The sequence below is a fragment of the Camelus bactrianus genome, chromosome 4 (genome assembly GCF_048773025.1).
Source record: "Camelus bactrianus isolate YW-2024 breed Bactrian camel chromosome 4, ASM4877302v1, whole genome shotgun sequence".
NCBI classification, from domain to species: domain Eukaryota; kingdom Metazoa; phylum Chordata; class Mammalia; order Artiodactyla; family Camelidae; genus Camelus; species Camelus bactrianus.
Genome location: NC_133542.1, coordinates 28,774,989 through 28,789,783, shown reverse-complemented (window position 1 = coordinate 28,789,783; position 14,795 = coordinate 28,774,989).

The following is a 14,795-nucleotide window of genomic DNA, read 5'->3' as shown; positions in this document are numbered from 1 at the left end:
AAATGAGGAAGGCGTCATCTTTATTGGTAGATGTTTAAATACATGAAATTTACCTTCTGGAAAAGGCAAAACTACAGGGAGAGAAAAGAGATCAGTGGTTGCCAGGGACTGAAGGTGAGGGAGGAAAATGACAACAGAGGGTCAGCATAAAGGAATGGTTTTTGGATTGATGGAAGTACTCTTTATCTTGATTACAGTGGTGGTAAGAGAACTGTATGTCAAAATTCAGAGAACTGAACACAGGCAGATTTTGTAAGTATCACTGCAATAAACCTGCCTTAAATAAATAAATACATCTAGGGGAATGATGGGCAGGTAACTTGGAGAGAACATGTTGCATGACAGTAGGGCGAGAAATGATAAAAAAAAAAATCAGGATCCTAGTGAATAGCTACCCCTAGTCACGTAGAAAAAGAGGGGCATGTGAATGAGTACTGAAAGAGGCCAAGAAATGGGAAACCAGGATGCTGTGATGTCATGGATGTCAAGGGAAAAGAGTGTTCCAAAGAGCAGGAGGGGTCAACAGGAAGAAAATGCTGCAGAGTCCAAGTAAGATCATGCAATTTTTCACTAGGAGGCTGATGATGTCCTTTGTGAGAGCATTTCAAGTGGTTTCAGAGGAGAAATCTATTAACATTCAAATTTGTGAGAAGAGATCAAGATGGCAGAATAGAAAGACATGGAGCTCACCTGCTCCCACAAATACATCAAAAATACATCTGCATGTGGAATCATTCCTACAGAATAACTACTGAATCCTAGCAGAAGATCTCATACAACCAAAGCTGCAAAATAGATGACCATGTAACCAGGTGGGACAAAAGAGGAGGAAAAAAAAAGGAATTGTGGATGGGACCTGCCCCCCCTGGGAGGGAACTGTGAAAGAAGATAAATTCCTTCACCCTGGGAACCCCCAACAATGGCTGGGAGATCAGCTGGGACAGATAGGGAGCTTCAGAGGCTAAGGGGAGAGTGCATCAGCCAGACTGTGGCAGGCAGGACAGAGACTAGTATACATGGCCCTGGCCAAACTGCTGCACTCCTCAGCCCAAGATGCACATTTGCTGATAAGCATGGGGGCTGGGTGTTAAACTCGGGCTTCAGCAGACAGATCTGGGGAGAGGACTGGGTTGGCTGTATGGAGACAACTTAAAGGGGCTGGCTGCAACTGGGGCTGTGCACAGGATGGAGCCCAGGTCCACCAGAGAAGCTCCATTATTAACATGTGTGCGAAGGGAGGGGCCGGGTCCTGCCATAGCAGCTTCACTGTTGGCTCTGCCTCTGTGAGCTCAGGGAGCTTGTAAGCTATTGGCCACACATACAGACAGGGCTGAAATCTGAGATCTGTCTGACAAAGCTTTGCAACTTTGGCAGACTTATGCCATTGGTGCCTTTGTAAGCTCAGTGCATATGGGGCATCCAAGAGGATTAGTGGTGCTTCTGTGGCTGGGGCAGGTCTGGAATTAGCTGCAGTCTTTGCAGGCACTCATATGTGGAGACGAGGCTGGGGACTGCACTGATTTCATAGCCCCCACAGCCAGGCTGCGATAGCCACAGGGCAAAGAGGGGGCCCCACTCAATATCCAGAGCAGGTCACCAGAACACCAATCACATACCCTATCAAAGGGATAATGGTCAGCACACACATGAGGAATGACATGGCAGGCAACCACACTAAAAGCAGCTTTTGCACCAAAAATATTAGATTCATACAGGCTACAGGGGGACTCTCCTACAGAAAAAAGGCCCTTCAAGACCACAGTGACTAACTGTTCCTCATAAATTCATAGTCAGAGAAATAAAAATAAAGTGAAAAAGGAGAGGAACCACTCCCAATTAAAAGAACAAGAGAAATCCCCTGAAAGAACAAATAATGAAACAGGTATCTCTAGTTTACTAGATCCTGAGTTCAAAAAGGAGACAATAAAAATACTGAAGGCATTACAAAAGTCTGCAAAAATGCAGATCACTGTAACAAGGAACTAGAAACTATAATGAGGATCCAATTAAAAGTAGGGAACCCATCTGCCAAGATAAAAGCTGAGCTAAAGGCAATAATTAGCAAACTTAAGAATGCAGAATGAATAACTGATCTGGGAGACAGAATAATAGAACTCACCCAATCAGAACAGCAGACAAAAAAAATTAATAAAAAAAAAGCAATATATGAGACCTATAGGGTAATATAAAGCATTCCAATCTATGCATAATAGGGATCCCAGAAGGAGAAGAAAGAGAAAAGGGGATCAAGGACATAGTTGAAGAAATTATGGCTGAAAACTTTCCAGACCTAAAGAAGGAAATAGATATCCAGCTACAGGAAGCACAGAGGGTCCCAAATAAGATGAACCCAAATAGACCGACACCAAGATATATTGTAAGTAAAGACGCAAAAGTTAAAGAGAGGATTCTAAAGATAGCAAGAGAAAAAGAGTTATAAGAGAACACGCTTAAAGCTATCAGCTGATTTCTCTACAGGAATATTACAGGCCAGAATGGAGCAGAAAGACGTATTCAAAGTCCTAAAAGGGAAAAACCTGTAAGCTAGGATATTCTACCCAGCAAGATTATCATTTAGAATAGAAAGAGAAAAAGAATTCCTCAGACAAGCAAAAAGTAAAACAATACAGCAATACTAAACCTATCCTAAAATAAATATTGAAAGGTCTTCTCTAAATAGACAAGAAGAATTATAGGAAAGAGAAAATCACAATTGGAAAATAAATCACTTAAACAAGCCAGTATATTAAAAAACGTTGTCTGTGTGAAAATGATGACTACAATGAGCAGCAAAAAATAAACTTGAAGATATAAAACAGGGCATCAAAATCGTAAAATATGGAGGGAGGGAGTAAGAAAATCTCTTTTTAAGAATGTGTTTGAGCCTATATGACTACCAGGCTAAAGCAAGTACATATAGTAATGGGTTAACATATTTGAAAACCAGGGGAACCGTTAAGTCAAAAACATAAAATAGATTCACAGAAAAAAAGAGGAAGAAGAGAATCTAAGCATAACACAAAAGAAAACCATCAAACCAAAAAAAGAAAAACAAAAAGAAAAAGGAACAAAGAAGAAATACAAAATCAACTGGAAAACAAGGTTTAAAATGGCAATAAATAAATATGCTTAAATGTCAATGGACTAAATGCTCCAATCAAAAGACACAGAGTGGCAAATTAAATGATAAAACAAGACCCTACAATATGCTGTCTACAAGAGACCAACTTTAGGGTGAAGGACACACAGATTGACAATGAGGGGATGGAAAAAGATATTTCATGCAAATGGAAATGATGGGAAAGCAGGGATAGCAATAATTTTATCAACAAAATAGATTTTAAAACAAAGTCCATAAAAATAAAGGACACTATATAATGATAAAAGGATCAGTACAAGAGGGTATTATACATGTCAACATGTATGTACCCAATACAGGAGCAACTAAAGACAGAAAACAAATAGTAACAGATATAAAGGGAGAAACTGACAGGAATATAATGGTAGGAGACTAACACCCCACTGACATCAATGAACAGATCTATCAGACAGAAAATTAATAAGGCAATGACACAATAGAATAGTTATATTTAATTGATATTTTCAGGACATTCCAAAAAAACTCTTAGTACATATTCTTTTCAAGCGCAGATAGAATACTCTCTAGGATAGACAGCAAATTAGGACAGAAAACAAGCCTCAACAAATTTAAGAGGATAAAAATTACTTCCAGCATCTTTTCTAACCACAAAGTCATGAAACTAGAAATCAACCACAGAAAGAGAAATGAGGAAAAAAACAATTACATGAAGACTAAACAACATGCCATTAAAAAACCACTAGATCAACAATGCAATCAGAGAGGAAAGTAAAAAATACCTGGTGACAAATGACAATGAAAACATTACCATACAAAATCTATGGGATGCAGCAAAACCAGTCCTAAGAGGGATTATAAGCATTCACAGCATTCACTGTTCATAGCAATATAGATAGGCATTCCTCATAAAACAAGAAAAACCTCAAATAAACAACATAACCTACTACCTAAAAGAATTAGAGAACAAAGAACAAACAAAACCTAAACCAGCAGATGGAAGGACATAATAAAAATGAGAGAGGAAATAAATAAAACAGATTTAAAAAACAGAGAAACGTAATAAAACCAAGAGCTGGGTTTTTTTTTTTTTTTTTTGAAAGGATAAACAAAATAAGCAAACATCTGACCAGGCTCACCAGAAGAAAAGAGAGAGGACCCAAATAAACAAAATAAGAAATGAGAGAGGAGAAATAACAGCCAATACCACAGAAATACAATCATAAGAGAATACTATGAACAACTATATGCCAACAAATTGGACAACCTAGAAGAAATGGACAAGTTTCTTGAAACATACAGGCAAAATTTAGACCAAACTCAGACCAAACTGAGTCAAGAAGAAATAGATAATTTGAACAGATCAATCACTAAATGTGAAATAGAATGTGTTAAAAACAAAAACAAAACAAAAGCAACTCCCTGCAAACAAAAGTCCAGTACTAGATGGCTTCGCTGGGGAATCTTAACCACATATACAAAGAACTTACGGTGGGTGATCCTTCTCAAACTCTTCTAAAAGGCTGAAGAGGAGGGAACACTCTCAAATTCTTTCTAAGAAGCCACCATCACTCTGATACCAAAACTAGACAAAGACACTGCCAAAAAAGAAAATAACAGGTCAATATCCTTGATAAATATAGATATTAAAAATCCTCAACAAAATATTAGCAAACCAAATCCAACAACACATAAAAAAGATCACACGATATGATGGTTGGATTCATCCCAGGGTCACAAGGATGGTTCAACATAACACAGATCAATGTGTTACAACAAAAGACAAGATAAAAACCACAAGATCATCTCAACAGGTGGAGAAAAAGAATTTGATAAAATTCAACATCCATTCACGATAAAAAGTCTTAAACCAAGTGGGTATAGAGAGAACATATATCAACATAATAAAAGCTATTTATGACAAACAGTGCCACAGCCAAGATAATGCTCAATGGTGAAAAGCTTTCCTGGTAAAATGTAGAACAAAACAAGGATGCCCACTCTCACCACTTCTATTCACTGTAGTATTGGGTTTAGGTTTAGCCTTAGAAACAAACTTGACTGAATTGATTTGAGGCTGTTTATATTCTTTACCTCTTTTAATATGAATATTCAAACATATCACTATAGAAAATTCACTGGGTGTTAGGCAGTATGTGATAACTGGTATGAAATTACGTTTCTAAAAGCCCCCAAATTCTGAACTCACACAAAATAATCTGAGTCCCAAGGATTTTGGATAAGGAAGTGTGGCCCTCTTATGTTATACCCAGTACTCAGTGGGTAATACTCATTACTTACAGAGCCTTATTCATCTCTGTATTCCCTATGATCCCCCACACATCACAGACCCTCATTGAGCCTGGTTGAATGCCAGCCACTCCTTTGGCTGAATGTCACTCAGATGTATACTCTCACTGGGCTAGGAACTAATGGCACCTTAGTTTTGGGTACTGAATTAGTATCATCAGGCTTGAAAGTTACAGGACTGCTAACCAGGGGAAGATAAGCTGCCAAGTGTGGTTAACTATGAACACAGCAGGGCCCCGTGGAAGGAAATGGTGGCATCATGCCATTCTGGTGGCTACTCATGGAAAGGGCTGGTCAGGTGTCACCAAAGGGTGAGAAGGCCCCTTCGCCAAGGCATTCTCATGCTACCTAAACAGGTTTTTCCTGTTTTGCTTCCCTGACTCTAGAGGACAAACAGATTCTTCCCTGAGGCTACAAAAAGGCATGAGATAGGCTATGTAGCGAGAAGCATTTCTTGTTTACTCTGAAACAGAGATTAGGACTCTGGGGGAGAGACTGAAGCCTGCAAGACTGGAAATTGAAATATCTGTCTAGCCCACAGAAGTGCCCTACATCAAGGCTTTGAGGCCACCCCCTGTGGGCTCTCAGTGTGTGACTTCACTGTGATACGATTATGAAGCTATTTATCTCTAGTTCCCCCACCCTGCCCAAAGCAATAAGGAGGAAAAAGGGCCCCATAATCATTTCTACGTATTTTGGTAACAAAGGAAATGGCTGTTGATGATAATAAAAACTGCTGTTCATAAATTTGCACCCTTTGTTGCCACTTATAAAAGAGACCTTGTATTGCAAGCTCATTAGTAGCTGAACTTCATTTTGTCAAAGGAAATGGAGTCAAAAGAGATTATGTTTCATCTTTAATATGGCTGTTCAACAACAATGCCATTACCCTGAGTTTCAGATGAATTTAATTGAACCTTAATGAACAAAATTGGTTGTTTTGTGCAATTAGAGTTCCATTTAAGTAAGTTAGAAAATGAAAAGGATGGGAAATGTGGTTGATTTGATTTTCCTCAAGACTGACTCTCTAGGCCTCTTCTGCCTCTAGGTTTTCTCCCCACAGTGAATAAGAATAAATCAGAATTTAAGAAGAGTTTTGACTTGCCAGGTTTTTTTCCCCAGGCAATAGAAAATGCCTGGGACCTACAAGGAGGTAGGGGGCAAAGGGAAATGGTCAATGGGAACCAGTCACAGAGAACTATGGTAGAAACACTTCCAGCCCAGTGTGGTCCAGCCCCATACACACCTGAATTCCCTTCCCTTCTGAGTTAGGAAAGAGGTTACTGAACATCATCTAGCAAAACATAAGGAGGGATGATCTGAGGCCAAAACTTTCCTCTACCACTTAATAACCTTGTGACTTGGCATGCATCTCTTGACATTTAAACCACAGTTTCTCCATCAGTACAATGGGATTATAACATCCATTTCTTAAAAGTGATGGTAAACATTCAGTGAGAGCATGTATATAAAGTATTTGGCATACTGCCCTGTTCAAAAAGTGGGAGCTGCTACTGTTACTAGCATTATGGTTCTTTTTTATCATCATCACCATCATCACCATCTTCATCTTGATCTTCAACCTTACAACCTCTGGGACCTTGATATGTTGAAGACCATACAGCTCACCTAACAGACTGGTGTTAACAAGTTTTCCAGGTACTACCCTACTCAACTGGAGGAAAGAGATGAGATGAAAAGGCCAATTTGCTTAGGGGGCTGGAAGGGTTGGCACTATTCCTGGGAAAAGCAGCAGAGGCTGGTAAAGCTTGGTATGGGGGAATGGCAAAGCAACGTGAAATTCCTGCAGAGGGTCACATAAAATTCTCAATCAGTTCCCCATCTGTGATATGAGGAAATGAGGCTATCCCCATGGACCTTTCCAGCTTTGAAGTGCTTAGGATTCTACAACTAATGCCGACTCTTCTGCCTAATGGAGCACATTCCAATGAGCCAGCTCTTGCCAGGAAATCCTTCTGACTTGCATCAGAACTGCTGAAGCTTCCTGCTGAGTATTCCCTACCAGCGTTAGTGTTGACTCAATGCTGGAACCTGGCTTCCTGATTAACAGCTGAGGTGAGAATGAGGACCAATGGGATCTGGCACAGACTTAGTAAAACATAGCATTCCCTGTGCAGGACAGCTCTGACTGAGGTGAGACAAAGGAAAATTTACCAAAAAGAAAAAAAAGAAAAAAAAAAACAGAAAGGAAGAAAGGAAGGAAGGGAGGGAGGAAGGAAGGAAGGGAGGGAGGGAGGAAGGAAGGGAGGGAGGGAGGGAGGAAGGAAGGAAGGAAGGATTCATTCCCCTTCGGTCTCATCAGTTTGAAGGTTTAAATGGGGTCTCAGTGAAAAATTTATAAACAGTATTACTTTTAACTACAAGCAGTGTATTGCTATTGCAATGTTCCAGTGTCCTATCAAATGCTCCTCAATTATGTCTGAGAGTCCCCAAGAGATATCTCAGATGTGCTTATAAATAAATCCTCTTGGTTTCCACACGGTGACTGCCATTTGCTCTGTTTCTTTTCCAGTATAACTTTAGGAATGTCAGCGGCCTCAGATGGCACTGCCTCCAGGCTGAGGGAGAGGGACTTTCTTCTATACCTGCTGATAATGCTGAAACTGTCCCTTATCATACCCAGAAGCAACATGGATGACGCCCCTGTTGTAATTCCGAAGATGCAGTGATACGCTGCTGGCACCAATGGCTGAAGTTGGGGATCGCAGGGTCCAGACTGCCACCACCCTTCTTAGCTAAGGTTAATTCCCACTGATACCCTGCACCAGCCCTGCACTTCTCTGAAGCAGGAGGAACTGTCATCCCATCCTTAGTCCCCTTCTTGTGGCTGTGCTTGTCTCAAAGTACTGCAACTTCATGCTCTTAATCCCTCAAGGAGACTGTTTTTGTGTACACTGCCTTTTGAGGTTTTGTTTCTTGCAGTCCTTGCTTTCACGAAGGGATTAGGGCTCCACAGGGCTGACTGTTGGAGGCTCTTAAGGATGTGAAGGACAAAAATGCATTCAGATTATTTTGGTACTGGTGGTCTTACTGCAGGGATAAGAGGATGCAAAACTCAGCCATGTAGCTGGGCCTCACAGGGCTCTAAGAAGCATCTGGCCTCCTGGAAATGAACATGACTGGCAACAGGAATGTCCTTCTTGGGACCTGTTTATCCTGTTGGGCCCTCACCCTCGGTTCAGTGATCTTTAACTTTTCTATCATGGGCAATCATCACCTTCACACTTCCTTCCTAGGCATCTGTTGCCATTTGGCCTTTGCTGCCAGCCTTCGCCCCATGATTTTTACCAGCTTATGCTCCCAGTCCCCTGAGTCTCTCTCCAAATATCCAGACCAAACTCACCAGTAGAAAATAAGCTTGATAAGGACATGTATTGCGGTCTCTTTTGTTCATTGATATATCTCTAGTACTTAAAAGAGTGGCCCTACCCCTTAATAAATGTGTAGCCTGGGGGCAAGTTACTTAGGCATTCTGTACCTTTTTTTTTTAACCTTCATAATGGGGATGATAAAAGCAGCTAACTTACTAGGATGTTGTAAGAATTAAATACATTAATATTTGCAATGCACTCATACTAGGGCCTGGCACAGAGTATGTTCGATGGAAGCATTTTAAAAATAAAACTCAAAAATAATAAAACATCTACATAGAGCTAGTGCTCAATGAATATTTGTTGAATGAATTAAATGTATTTCTTGAAGAGTCAGATTAACTTAATTGTCCTTTTCCTGTTTGACTGCTCTTGTTCCAGGCCAGGTCATAGTCCCCTTTAGCCTTTACTAACTGTATCTGGGTCAGGTTTCCCCTCTAGTCTACTTGCTGGTCTAGGGTTTGGGTGTTGTGCTACCGGCAAAATGATGTATGTAGAAGGAACCCCTAAAAGAGGGCCCTGGAAGTGGTATGTCCCCTGGGGCATGCCTATCTGGTCCACAGGAAAACCCATAGTCAAAGTCATCCTTCATTGTTACCTCCCCTCCAACGACTGAGTTATTGCTTACAGATTCATGCACCCAACTCCTTCCTTAGAGCAATGCTGTCCTAGAAGGGTACTCTGTCTCTTGAGCTGAGATGTGCATGGTGATCTCTCATAGGCCTGACAAACAGGCTCAGTCTTCTCTTTCTCTCAGTGGTAAATAGAATACTTAGACTCTTGTTACACAGCTCTCTTCTTGCTCCCTGTCATTCTTTCATCTTCCTCAGCTCATGGACCTTGAGGGTCTAGAAAAGAGGCCTCTTCAACTGTGCACTGCCGTGCATTCATATGCATGTACCTGCATTTTGATGCCTAAAAGGTATTTGGATTTTATATTTTCCAGCTAGCAGGCCACCTGAGAGCCAGGGATAACATTTCTGGGGCCACCTAAGAGAGCTGAGTTCCACAAGAGGTCCTAAGTTATCAAGGAGGAAGTTTTTCAATTTAATTTTTTTCAGGAAGTCCCTGAAGTCTCACAAGCTAAAACAGAGCAGTGGAGGGAGCTGGCTAGGGAGTCTCCGTTATGTGAGTGGGCAGGCCATGTAATGAGGGCAGAAGCGAGGTCTGCCAAGGGCCACAGTGGGGAATGGCAGGGAAGGAGCTATTAGCTATGACTGTGGCAGCCTGGGATGGCTGCTGTCTGAACGGCTACATTGCTACATTCTGGACATTGGCATGTGATTTGAAGCCCAGGGGACCCCTCCAGACCATTTCCAGGTCCTTTAGGGCAGTGGTTCTCTGTCAAGCACACACCACTATCATCTAGGGAGCTATTTAAAAATAGATACTTAGTTCAGACAGTAGAGCTTACAAATCATAATTGCTTGGAGTTGGGGTCCAGGAATCTTATGATTCTTTAATCTACCACAGGTGGTCCCATTGTAGACTATCATGGGCCAATCTGGCCACACTGTGGGAAATGGATCCATTCCTACTGGGTTGAATGCCATTCTAGGTAAGTTATAAAAGCAGAAATATTGCCACTAGAAAAAAACATGGGCCGAAGGAAATGAATCAGGTTTCTCATATTCCAAGACCTGGGTTACTAGTCTGGATAAGTCATTCAATGCTTATGAGCCCCACTTTCCTCACTTGTCAGATGGGAATTTTAATACCTGCCCTGTCTACTTCAAAGAGTTGTTTCAAGGACCTAAGCAGATAAATACATGGAAGTGATTTGGAAACTGGAGAACAGAATACAAATGTATGATATAAAGCTTGATGGAGGGTAATGCTATTTGTATTCTCTTGATGAATTTGTAATGAATCCTATGAAAGAAAAACGCTGTGTGAATGCCTCTGAATCTGCCCCATATATGAAAAATGCACAAGCAAGACAAGTTTATTTAAAGCCTTTACACTTCTTTGATCCTACCATTGAGAAGTGACTACTGACTCTAAGATGAAGTTGGGAGAAATGAACACATGCATTTACCTCTGTCTTGACCCTAAAGTCTTGTAATATTATAGTACAAAAAATGGCATAAAGATGCAATGACAAAGAAATGAGACAGAAGATAATATTAAAAAAAAAAAAGATGCTAGAAAGCCAAGGGATGGCCAAAGATTTGGTAGATTTGAGGAAGTTGAGCCTTAAGTTTGCAGTGGGGGAAAGCCAAGAAGCAATGCAACTTAACACACAGAACTCTCCTTTCCCACAAGGTTCAGGAATCGCTGATTCTATATGTGTCTAAAAGTAGGGATGACGGTAGGGCTGAAAAGAGAAACACTGTTGAAAAATGATTTAAGGGAAAAACTAGGAAACAACACAATGGACATGCACGTTCGTGTAGAAGTGGAAGTGAAGACAGAACTGAAAATAAGAAAATTCTAGATTCAAAGATTAAGGAGACCCTTTTCCAGTTCCTTGCATCAAGGAAACTGCCTCTTTTCTGCCCCAAGGGAAAACTGAAAGTGTGATTTCTGGAGAGCATAAGATAGAACCGTGGGCTTGAAGGCAACAGGCACAGCTGACAGCAGAGTCATGTTGGAAACAAAGGGATTAAATGTTCACAAATTAACTGAAACTCTGCCTTTTTCCTTTACTTAGTTTCCAATGTGCTGGAAACCTAAGCTTATATTCTATAGACAAGAGAGTGGACTCTATCTAGCTCAAGAGAAGAGATCTGAAGATTCTCACATTGGAGATTCTCCCCAACAAAATGGTCAAGACATTTTACCTAACAGGAAAGCCCAGAGTTATCAATCCCTTCCTTCTGCACTGAGCATCCAAATCACTTTTTTAGCTGAGAGATCAATAAGGCATCTGATATGAAAGACAGAGACAAAACAAAACAAGAAAACTCAGCTGGAGAAAACTGACTCTATGTAGAAAAACTTAGAAACAGACAACCTACCCCCACTCCCAAACCTACCATTAATAGCCTGAGGAAAACAAGAACAAGATGCTGCAAAACATTTAGAGAACCTATAAGATTTCTTGAAAACTGGCATAAATTTAAGTAAATCTCTAAAAAAAAAAAAAAAAAGTGTGATACAAATCATAAAAGGAAAGACAAACAAAAATTAAAGAACTAGTTTTGGAGGTTAAACATTCAAACAATTGGATTTCCAGAAAGAGATAACAGAGGTGAAGAAATCAATAGAAAAACAATTCAAGAAAATTATCCAAAACTTATGGACAAGAATTTTAAATTGTAAGAAAAGGCTGAGTACTCAACACTCTGTGTTGAAAAAAACAGACATAGAAAAGTAATCATTTTAGAGTTTCAGAATTGTGGATACAAAAACTAAGTTCATATCAGCTTCAATACTTTACACAAAGAATCAACCGTTAGATTGGCAGGAATCTTCTCAACAGCAATAATAGAATCTAGAGGATAAGAGAGTAAAGAAAAATGATATCCAATATTGAAATCAAGATCCAGCCAAACTATCAATTTAGTTTGAGACAGAAAGATACTTCCTTAAACCTTAAGTAATTTGCCTCTCATTTGCCCTTTCTCATAAAATTACTGGAGAATGGGTTTTGCCAAAATAAGAGAGTAAACTGAGAAGAGAAAGACATGGTTTGCTACTTATTCTTAGTTTGCTAATTATTCTTAGTCTTAGTTTCAATTTACTCTGCATTGTTCTCTATGCCACAAGAGATGACCTTTATGGACTAATGACCTATGCATCCTTGCTGCTGCTTTAGTTGTGTTTGACCAATAGAAATGCTGGCAGGATATCGGGAGGAGGAAACTGAAATGGTAGTATTTACACTCCATGCTTTCTCCTTGCTGGGTTTCAGTTTCAACAGAGACTGTATTCTACCTAAGACCATGACTCCCATTGGATGACCCTTCTCCCATGGCTAAAGCTCTTCCCAAGTTCAGGTAACAGTCCCCCACTACCTCCCCTTTGCTATTATGGAATCTACTCCTATTGTGTAGCAGATCTAGAGATCAACCAGTCCAGAGTTGAACAGGTCAAAAGGCTCTGGGAGAGAGTTCATCAAGAAGATAAAAACAATAGAATTTTAAACGTGCTTGTAGATAGTAAAGGGAGACACACACAAATGGAGGGCAGATTTGGCTTGAATTAGTGCCAAGAGCATAAAATGCAAGGACATGAAAAAACAAATAATACAGATGCTGGGCCACAAAGAAATCCTCAGTAAATTTAAAAAAATCGGAATCATATCAAGCACCTTTTCCAACCACAACAGTATGCAATTAGAAATAGACTACAAGAATAAAAGTGCAACAACAACAACAACAAAAACAAAACCAAATACATGGAGTCTAAACAATATGCCACTAACCAACCAATGGATCACTGAAGAAATCAAAGAAGAAATAAAAAGGCACTGAGAGATAAACAAAAATGAAAACACAAAGATCCCAAACCTATGGGACACAGCAAAAGCAGTTTCAAGAGGGAAGTTTATAACAATACAAGCTTACCTCAGGAAACAAGAAACATCTCAAATAAACAACCTAACCTGACACCTAAAGCAACTAGAGAAAGAAGAACATACAAAGCCCAAAGTTAATAAAAGGAAAGACACTATAAAGATCAGAGCAGAAGTAAATAGAGACTAAAAAACAATGGAAAAGATCAATGTCATTAAAAGCTGGTTCTTTGAAAAGGAAAACAAAATAAACTTTTAATCAGAATCATCAACAAAAAAGGGAGAGCGCCCTAATCAATAAAATCAGAAATGAAAAAGGAGAAGTTGCAACCAACACCAAAGAAATACAAAGGATCATAAGAGATCACTATGCGCAACTATACAACAAAATGGAAAACCTAGAAGAAATGGATAAACTCTTAGAAAGGTACAATGACCCAAGATTAACCCAGAATAGAAAATATGAACAGATCAATTACCAGCACTGAAATTGAAATCAGTAATTTAAAAACTTCCAACAAACAAAAGTCCAGTACCAGATGGCTTCAGAGTTGAAGTCTACCATTTAGAGAAGAGTTAACACCTATCCTCCTAAAACTATTTCAAAAAATTGCAGAGGAAGGAATACTTCCAGACTCATTCTATGAGGCTACCATCACCCTGATACCAAAACCAGACAATCACATACACACACACACAAAAGAAAATAACATGCCAATATCACTGATGAACACAGATGCAAAAATCCTCAACAAAATACTAGCAAACCAATTCCACCAATACATAAAAGGATCATAGACCATGATCAAATATGACTTATCCCAGGGATGCAAGAATTTTTGAATATCCACAAATCAATCAATGATACACATTAACAAATTGAATAAAAACATATGATCATCTCAATAGACGCAGAAAAAAACTTTTGATAAAATTCAACATCCATTTTTGATAAAAACTCTCCAGAAAGTGGGCACAGAGGGAACACACCTCACACAATAAAGGCCATATATGACAAACCAACAGCTAATATCATACTCAATGCAGGAAAGCTGAAAGCATTCCCTTGATCAGGACCAAGACAAGGATGCCCATGCTCACCACTTTTTTTCAACATGGTTTTGGAAGTCCTAGCCACAGCAATCAGAGAAGGCAGAGAAAGAAAAGGAATCCACATTGGAAAGGAAGGAGTAAAACTGTTACTGTTTGCATATGACATGATCCTATACGTAGAAAATCTTAAAGATGACATCAGAAAACTACTAGAGCTCATCAATAAATTCAATAAAGTTGCTGGATACAAAATTAATCTACAGTAATTGGCATTATTTCATTCTTTCATGCTAGACACTAACAATGAAATATCAGAAAGAGAAATTAAGGAAACAATCCCATTTACCATCACATGAAAAAGAATAAAATACCTAGGAATAAACCTACCTAAGGAGGTTAAAAAGACCTGTACTCCAAAAACTATAATGCTCTGATGAAAGAAATTTAAGATGACATAAAACAGATGGAAAGAAATACTGTGTTC